Here is a 10,668-nt window from a genome sequence, read left to right as displayed (position 1 = left end):
AAGTGGTGAGATTGAACCGGGACAAAGGAGGAGTTTGTTTCGTACCAGATGCAAGTGTGAGGATAAATGTTGTGACATGATCATTGATGGTGGTAGCATTGATAACTTGATATTAGAAGAGATGGTCTCTAAGCTGAAGCTCAAGAGGGAGAGACATCCCCAGCGCTATCGGATTGCTTGGGTAAAAGATGATCATAAGGTCCTGGTAAGTGAACAATGTTTAGTGAAATTCAAAATTGGGGGTTACCATGATGAAGTTCTCTGTGATATTATTCCAATGGATGTTTGCCATCTATTGCTGGGTAGACAATGGAAGTTTTATAGGCATGCAGTACATGATGGTCATGGAAACACATACTCTATAACAAAGGATGGAGTTCACCACAAACTGAAGCCCATGAAAAAGGAAGGTGAAAAGGTATGTAGAAGTGCTAAGATTTGTCTTGTTGATGGAAGAAAGTTTTTAGATGGCATGAAACATCAGCATATGTGCTATGCTTTGATTCCTAGGAAAGATAAAGCAGGTAGTAGTGAAATACCACTTGAAGTTTCAAATTTACTAGGTGAGTTTTGAGATATTGTCTCTGATAATGTTCTAGAAGGATTGCCACCAGTAAGGCAAATTAGTCATCAGACAGATTTAATCCTAGGAGCTAGTTTGTCTAACAAGGCTACTCATAGGATGACTCCTATGAAAACTGAAGAGCTAAACAAACAAGTCTAGGAGCTATTGAGGAAGGGCTTGATTTGGGAGAGCCTGAGTCCATGTGCAGTACTTGCAGTACTAGCACCAAAGAAGGATGGAGAGTGGAGGATGTGTACAGACTATCGAGCTATAAATAGGATAATCACCAAGTATCGATTTCCTTTGCCAAGAATGGATGATCTTATGGACTGCTTGAGTGGAGCTAAGTACTTCACAAAGATGGATCTCAAGAATGGTTATCACCAAATATGGATTTGAGAAGGAGATGAGTGGAAAATAGCCTTCAAGACCAAGGAGGGTCTTTATGAGTGGTTAGTCATGCCCTTTGGATTGATGAACACCCTGAGCACCTTCATGCGGCTTATGAATGAGGTACTTAAGAAGTTCCTCAGAAAATTTGTTATTGTCTATTTGGATGATAATTTAAGTTTCACCAAGACTTTGGAAGAACATTTATTGCATATTTGTAGTGTCCTTGAAAGGTTAAGGGAAGAGAAACTATTAATTAATTTGAAGAAGTATATCTTTGCAAAAAGGGAGTTAGTCTATTTGGGGTTTGTTATATCACCTGAAGGTCTTAAAATGGATTGAAGGAAGGTAAAAGCTATCTTGGAATGGACTACTCAAAGGTCTGCTACTGAGGTAAGATCATTTCATGGTCTAGTTAGTTTTTACAGGAAGTTTATTAAGAATTTCAGTGGCATATGTGTACCCGTCACTGACACAATAAGAGGGGATAGAAAAGAGTTCAAATGGACTACAGCAGCTACAAGAAGTTGAAATGTCCCTTTTCTAATTTTGTATGATATTTCCAACCTCTAACCATATTTTCAAGATAAAACAACTAACATCACAAAGATCCACCAAATTTCTCAAGAAACCCCAAATCGGGTATGCCAAAATTTGTTCCAAAAGCTTCACAGCTTCACCTATTATTAATAAATCTGAAAGTGGAAATTTTTACAAAAATTTCAGCAGCATAAAATATTTCAAAATGACATTTCCAGATCTCTATAGCCTTTACACAACAGTTCTCAAATGTAGGACAAAAACTATGCTCATCGGGCTCCCGAAATTAACACAAAAATGCCCAGAAACACCACAAAAATACTAATAATCTATCTCAGAAGTTTAATCATGTCCCAATACATATAGTCAGATCTATTTTAACACCTTAAAGTCTAAAATACAGCAGCAACCCAAACTGATATGAAATACTCAACTGAAAACACCAAACTCATACAAAAAACACACTCGAAAACCCACAAATCTGCACTGTTTAGAACAAAGGCAAACTCTGTATGAGCATGCACATGAAATGGCTTCAAACTCCTATCCTTAGCCTTCTTTGAAAGCTGTAAACTCACATTCTTTGGTCTCCCTGGAAACCTGTAAACTCCTATTCTTGGGTCTCCTTCTCCACAGGTTTGGCAGCCTCTGAAGAATAACAAAGAAATGAGCAAAAATCAAGTTTTGGAATCCCCCCAAAATGTCTCGAAACCCCTTAAAAGAGGGCATAACCATAAATCACATCCAAGAGAGGTTAATGAAACATATTTTAATAATAATTTTCATTTATTAGTCCAACGGTTTTCAAAGATTAACCCCCTTTTTTCTGAAACTTCACTTTCTTGGGCCTACCTGCCTTAGGAAAGATTATTATTTTTTAATTATTTGAAAAGGGGACATGACAAGTCCTCCCCTCCCAAACATTTCTTGTCCTCAAGCAATGTCTAAACAATAAACCAATCAATCCACCTAGATCCCAAATGTAGTCATGAACTATACTACTACCAATTAATACAGGCTCCTGCAATATCCTCTGCAATATGACCGAGAGGAATCCATAATCAAACTGACAATTATAGCTCAACCAAACTCCAAAATCACCACTACCACAGTCAAAAACCCATGAGACACAAACTCTTAGAACATCAGAACCCAAGTAAAGTGGACAAATTAAACTACCAGCATAGTAAATACCATCAACGCATCTCACTGGCCTATATGGAATGTACAATCCAACTCTGCAACAATGGTGAATGCTCTTGAATGAAATTGTACCAAGTATGGAGAATCCACACACTCTACAACTCCTACAATCAACACAACTCTGCAAATCACTAGGCACTATCTCATAACCATAACTCCCATGCACTGCTGATGGTGAAAAGACATTACAAGATAAAGAGTAAGAAATGGAATCCAAACCAAATTTGCCTGCCATCAACTCCTCAAAACAAGGATCAAATGCTAACTGATGTACATACCCTGCAATATAATGTTGATTAAAAAAACCAACCTCAGTCAATAGGTCACCATGAACAAGTGATACAACCCACTGTGACTGATCACTAGCTAAGTCAAGAGATTTCATAGCCAAAGGAGTAGAATCAATAACAACACCCACTGAAGCATCACTCCCAAACTCTTGCTCTAAGTCACATATTATCAAGTTGTCAACTGTAGAACCTATCACCATGTCATGCCCATCACAACTCTCATCTTGAGGCATCAAACTGTCCCATAATTGATGATAAGCACTAGGAACCAAAGTACATCTTTGTATCATCATCTCATCAACATGGTCATCAAAGGTAAATTGATGAGCATACCTCATAGTGTAATGCCGATAGAATTCACCAATCTCAGTCAGTGGCTTAGACTGTAATCTAGATGAAACTAATTGCAATTGATCATTAACCATGTTGGAACTGATTACTACCTCCAAAGATATCACCAAGGGAGTAGTATTACTAGCCGAAACCATTCCAATTGCTGAGTCACCAACATCACACATGATCTTTGATACATCTCTAGTCTCTATTCCATCAGTATTAGAGGCCACCACCATGTCAAGCATACAAAAATCTACTACAACACCCAACTCAATTGAACCTGACTCTAGTGGGAATGAACCTGATATGCCAATGTTAGTATCAAGGATGGATGCATCCCTATCTCCATTGTCTATGAAAATCTTGGCCATGGACATCCTCGGATCACCAAACACCACAACTTGTGACTGTATGGAATTAGGTAAAGATTGTAGCCACTCTAACTCCATGGTCACCTTAGCCAAATGAAACTATGACTCCTTGAAATCCAACAGTGTACTCTCAAGAATCTCAGAAGTCACCTCAAGCTGCTCAGTAAGCTCACTCACCTCATCTTCCTTGGCCAGCAATGCATCATATGCTGTACTGCCCCACTCCATAAGATAATCTCTGTCAGCTACCAATTGCATATAATTCTGTCTCAAAATCCAAATAGCCTCCCATAAAGAGTGGATCTCTGTCAAGGAAAGATAACTTCCTTCCTACTCATCACTAGTAGGAGAACCCCATCCATAAACTGCTAACAACTGACAAGTAGCATCAAAAGGCTGGCAAGTGACAGCAATGTCTCGGTCACTAACTCTCAACTGATTAGACACATGATGGCACTGGCTTGACTATCTCCTACAAACCTCCTCTGATGCATTGTCTAAAGGAGTATCCTCAAAGTTACTAGTCTCTAGAGTATTACCATCCATATCCTGTGAATCAAATCTAAAGCTCATATCAACATATGGAGTATCAAAAAAATTAGCACTACTGTCCAACTCCTCTATACCCAAGGAAACTAAGTCTTCAAAAATGCACATTGCATCCTCCTAATGTCATCAATGCCAATATGATCCTAGGATTCATCTGTACACACTACCAAATATGAAATATCATCAACACATTCCAGCAAGTATGGTCGACTGGATATATGAAAAAATCCCAACACCGGTGTATAAAAACTAATACCAACATCGGATAAGCTCCTGGAACAAGAAAAGAAAACACCGTGCAATCTGGTAATCAAATCCATTATAGCACCCAAACAATTACTGCTACCAAAAAGTGTTAAAGATTTCCAGTCAACTGAATCCCAAATGCCAATATAACAATCTCGAGTCCATATTTGTAAACTATAATCAGCTGGTAACTCAAGAAAAATCTTCACTTGAGTAATATGACCAATACCAACTAATCTCTCATACTTGTCATGATGAGATAATGTAGTCACAATACTGTCTTCACTCACCTTCAGCCGGTGGGATAAATCATGTGAAGTACTACTAGCCTCAACCTCATGTGATGAAACATCTAACTCTACCTGGTACTCTCTCTCAGAAAAGTCATGAATGCTCAATGTCTGCTCATCTCTACCAAGTATCTCACCATCATGCACAACAACATTCTCATAATCATCATCCTTGAGGTCAAATCTATCTATCACTCTTTGACTAAAATCATCAAATGTAGTTACCTGATCATGACTTTGAGTAGTCATTCCATGATACCAGCAATCATAGGCTGCATCTTCTAAGTGTAGACTTGCAATTTGAACAACATCACTCTCCTTCATGGGGTTAAGTGTGAAGAAGGTCTGTAATTTTTGTAGCCATGCTCTAGCTGAAATTTTATTTGTTCCATCAAAAGTAGGTGCTATAAACTTGCTTATTTTATTTTTGAGCTCTCTTCCACTTATGTCATGCTCCCTTCTGTACTCTTTCTTGGGCATCAAAGTGTTCATCATATCCACATATTCTCTAAAAGGAACCGAACTATGAAAGTCATCATCTAAGCCATTGTAAGTAGCTCTTAATGTAATCAAGTTACCTGTAACCTCTTCGACAGGATTAATGGCTAGATTTGGTACTGGTGGCTCATATGTAGGCAAGAAAATAGTTTTGGTTGATTTAGATGGTGTGGATTTCAGATTTCTTGGCTCCTCTGAAGTGCTCCCTTTCTCATTAATAGATGCAACTCCTTGTAGTTTTTTTGTCAATATTCACAAAGCCTCTCTAGTTTCTGCCAAACTATCCACTGTTTGCTTCTGAGTATTTTGGATGTCTTGGAAGAATTTCTTTGCCATCTCATCTGGATTAGCCATACTTTTCCCTTCCTTGGATTTTGTACTTTTACTTTCAACTGGAGGTTTGATAAAAAAAAAATTATTCTTTTCTCACTGCAACTATCCATTTTCTCTTTCACTTAGTTGCATGCAACCATAAATTTTGACATGCAGCTGATTAGAAGCAATATGCAACCACCAAATTCACCAAGAACTAACATGCAAATGATTAGAAGTAGAATGCAACCATAAATTTTGACATCTAGCTGATTGGAAGCAACATGCAACCATAAATTATGACATGGAAGATTTGGGTAGTTATCAAAACTTACATGCAAGATCTGGGTAATTGTCAAAACTAACATGCAAGATCTGGGTAGCTATCAAAACTGACATGCAAGATCTGGGTAGTTGTCAAAACTGACATGCAAACTTCTACAAACCCTCAGGCTGGCAAGATCATGGCTCTGATACCATTGAAATGTCCCTTTTCTGATTTTGTATGATATTTCCAACCTCTAATCAGATTTTCAAGATCAAACAATTAATATCACAAAGATCCACCAAATTTCTCAAGAAACCCCAAATCGGGTATGCCAGAAATTGTGCCAAAAGCTTCACAGCTTCACCTATTATTAATAAATCTAAAAGTGGAAATTTTTATAGAAATTTCAGTAGCACAATAGCTTTCAAAATGACATTTCGAGATCCGTATAGCCTCTACACAACAGTTCTCAAATGTAGGACAAAAACTATGCTCATTGGGCTCCCGAAATTAACACAAAAATGCCCAAAAACACCACAAAAATACTAATAATCTATCTCAGAAGTTTAATCACATCCCAATACATATATTCAGATCTATTTTAACACCTTAAAGTCTGAAATACAGCAGCAACCCAAACTGATATGAAATACTCAACTAAAAACACCAAACTCATACAAAAACACACCCGAAAACCCACAAATCTGCACTGTTTAGAACAAAGGCAAACTCTGTATGAGTATGCACATGAAATGGCTTCAAAATCCTATCCTTATCCTTCTTTGAAACCTATAAAATCCCATTCTTGGGTCTCTCTGGAAACCTGTAAACTCTCGTTCTTGGGTCTCCTTCTCCACAGGTTTGGCAGCCTCTGAAGAATAACAAAGAAATGAGCAAAATCAAGTTCTGGTATCCCCCCAAAATGCCTCCAAACCCCTTAAAAGAGGGCATAACCATAACTCACATCAAAGAGAGGTGAATGAAACATATTTTAATAATAATTTTTATTTATTAGTTCAACAATTTCCAAAGATTAACCCCCTTTTTCCGAAACTTCACTTTCTTGGGCCTACCTGCCTTAGCAAAGATTATTATTTTTTAATTATTTGAAAAGGGGACATGACAAAAGTTTTGAATTGCTGAAGAAGAAGGTGATAGAATAGCCTGTATTGGCACTTCCAAATTTTAGAAAGGTGTTCCAGGTGGATTGTGATGCTAGTGGCAGTGCTATTGGGGCTATATTAAGCCAAGAAGGTAAGCCTATTACATATTTTAGTGAAAAATTGAATGATGCAAAAAAGAAGTATTCTGTTTATGATCAAGAGTTCTATGCAACAGTTCATGCCTTAAAAAAATGGAAGCATTATTTATTGCCAAAGGAATTTATTTTGTATACTAATCACCAGCCATTACAGTGCCTAAATAGCCAAGGTAAATTGAATCAAAGGCATATGAAGTGGGTAGAGTTCTTGTAGAGCTATACATTTGTATTGAAGCATAGAAGTGGAAAATCTAACAGGGTTGTAGATGCACTAAGTAGGAGAGAGTTGTTTCTTACAGTAATGCAGGTTGAAGTAGTTGGGTTTGATGAACTCAAGAATCTGTACCCTGATGATCCTAATTTTCCTAAAGCATGAAAAGCTTGTAAACAACTTGTTGATGTAGACAGAACTAAGTGGTTAGACTATCTGATTTAGGATGGTATACTATTCAAGGGCAGTCAATTATGCATTCTAAGGAGTTCCACGAGGGAAAATCTGATTAAGGAGAAACATAGTGGAGGGATGGCAAGACATTTTGGTTGAGATAAAACCATTGCCATTCTTAAAGAATATTATTTTTTGCCTCAGATTTCACAGGATGTGAAAAAGTTTGTACAGAGTTGCCAAGTTTGTCAAGTTGCCAAGGGATTTAGTCACAATACTGGACTATATCAGCCATTGCCTATTCCATCAAAGCCATGGCACATTTCATTCTATGCCACAGAACTCATGATGCTGTCCATATTGCAAACTTGTTTTTCAGAGAGGTGGTGAGACTACATGGTCTCCAAAGGAGTATAGTTTTGTATAGAGATACTAAATTTGTGGGATATTTCTAGAAAACATTGTGGAAGAAGTTGAGAATAGATTTGAAATTTAGTTCCACACATCACCCGTAGACTGACGGCCAAACACAAGTGGTAAATAGAAGTCTGGGCAATTTGCTGAGATGTTTAGTTGGGGATAAGCCCAAGGGATGGGATTTGATTCTACCACAAGCAGAGTTTGCTTACAATAACTCTATAAATAAGAGTATTGGAAAATCACTATTCCAAATTGTATATGGAAGTAGCCCAAGGACTACACAAAAATTGAGGAAGATAGAACAAGGGGAGAGGACAAGTGCTGAAGCTGAGGAATTTGTTGAACATATCAAGCATCTACATGACGAGGTTCAAGCACGCATTACCAAGATGAATCAAGAGTATAAAACTAGGACTGATCAAAGGAGAAGACATAAAGAATTCCAAGTAGGGGATCTAGTCATGGTACAGTTATGAAAAGAAAGATTTCTAGCCAGTACTTACAACAAGCTGAAAATGAAAAAATTTGGTCCCTGCAAAATTCTAAAAGAATATGACTCATGAAATGCATATGAGGTGGAGCTACCAGATGGTATTCACATTTCTTCTATTTTCAACATTGCAGACTTAAAAGAGTATTATGATGATGGTCCAGATGAGGAGCCAGTGTTAGACCCATGTCCAATTCCAGCTTCCAAGAAGGAGGAGATAGAAGACATTCTAGATCATCGTGTGGGTAGGAGTACCAGAAACAAACAGTATGAAGAGTATTTGGTCAAGTGGAAAGGATGGCTGATAGAGGACTCAACTTGGATTTCAGTAGCTGAGGTTTCCCATTTGAGATTTCTTCTACCATTCTTAAAGTGATATGATCACTTTTCAATCTACCCTGGGTATCTGATGCAGGAGCTTCTAGAGGTATAAGGGCAATCCTGTGTCACCCAAACAAATATGTACTTAGACTTAGTTTTTGTTTCATGTGTTTTCATTTTTGGATACCCATTTAGGTCAAATAAAGGTTCCAACTCTCACAATTCCACTATCAATTTTCTAGGATAGAGTATTTGAATACCTTGGGATACGTGTAAATGGAAAAAAAATAGGAGTATGTAATTGAGCCATCATTTTGGTGAACTAGGAGGTGTAAATTGGCTAGGTGAATGTAATTGTAATTTAGAGCATTCTAGAAAATGAATTAGGTCAAAAGGCCCCACGGTTTGAAAGTTATCGCAGTTTTTAAGGTTTTAGAGACCTCCTAAGAATGCTTCAAAGTCAGGATAGGGGCATTAAATGACCTTGAAAAGGGCCAAAAAATGGAAGATGAGTGAAGTCAGTCCATAAGGCTATAGAGCACTTTGAGAGCTTTTCAAAAATGTAAATGATTCATCAATCGGAGCTATGGTTCAAAAGTTATGCCTCTCGGAAGATCGGTTACCATTTCTGGATTCTTCTAAATTTGTGTCGACTTCTAACGCAGCTTCTAGAGCCTTCTATTTGGTCGGTGGATGCCAACTAGAACTTTTTAGAATATATTCCTAGTTGTTAACCCTCCGCGGTCTATTTATGGACATTTCTAGCATTGTAAAAGACAGTTCGAAGTGGAGTTTGAGAGGAGGTGCTACAAGGAGAAATTATCCTCTAGATTTATGCTATTGTAAGCCCATAGGGCATGTTTTGAAGTCTATTTTTTTGTACTGAATGTACTAGCTTATTTTCACAGTTAATACAATTTCCCTATTCCTATTGTGTCCATTATGTGCTTGGGTTGTGTCCCCATCATATATCTATGTATGCAATATATATATATATGGATGCATCCATACATAGATATATACATGTATGGAGGGATTTTTACATGTATGTATGAATGAATGCATGCATACATATATACATACATAGATACATGCATGCATACATACACAGATACATGTATGTATGGATGCATGCATGTACACATACATATATATATATATATATATATATATATATATATATATATATATATATATATATATATATATATATGCATGCATGCATGCATGCATATATCAATACATATATCTATATAGGCATGCATACATCCATACATACATATAGCTATATATGCAATATGTATGTATACATAGATACATGTATGTATGCATATATACATATATATATATGTATGTATGTATGTATGTATGTATGCATCCATTCATACATACATGTATCCATGTATATGCATGCATCCATACATACATGCATCTATCCATGTATATGCTGGCATGCATACATACATGTATCTATCTATGTATGTATGCATGTACATGCATCCATCCATACATACATGTATCCATGTATATGCATGCATGCATACATACATGTATCTATCTATGTATGTATGCATGTACATGCATCCATCCATACATACATGTATCCATGTATATGCATGCATGCATACATACATGTATCTCTCTATGTATGTATGCATGTACATGCATCCATCCATACATACATCTATGTATATATATATCTTGTATGTACGCATATGCATGTATGAATGCATGCATACATACATACATATATACATATATATATCTATGTATACATGCATGCATGCATAGATATATCTATGTATGTATGCAATGTATGTATGCATGCATGCATACATCCATGTATCTATGTATGTAATCATGTATACATAGATGCATGCATACATACATACATACATGTATACATGTATGTATGGATGTATATATATGCATG

This window comes from Cupressus sempervirens, chromosome 7 (assembly GCF_028749045.1).
Source record: "Cupressus sempervirens isolate cs-2001-9-10 chromosome 7, ASM2874904v1, whole genome shotgun sequence".
Classification (NCBI taxonomy): domain Eukaryota; kingdom Viridiplantae; phylum Streptophyta; class Pinopsida; order Cupressales; family Cupressaceae; genus Cupressus; species Cupressus sempervirens.
This window is presented reverse-complemented; position numbering follows the sequence as displayed.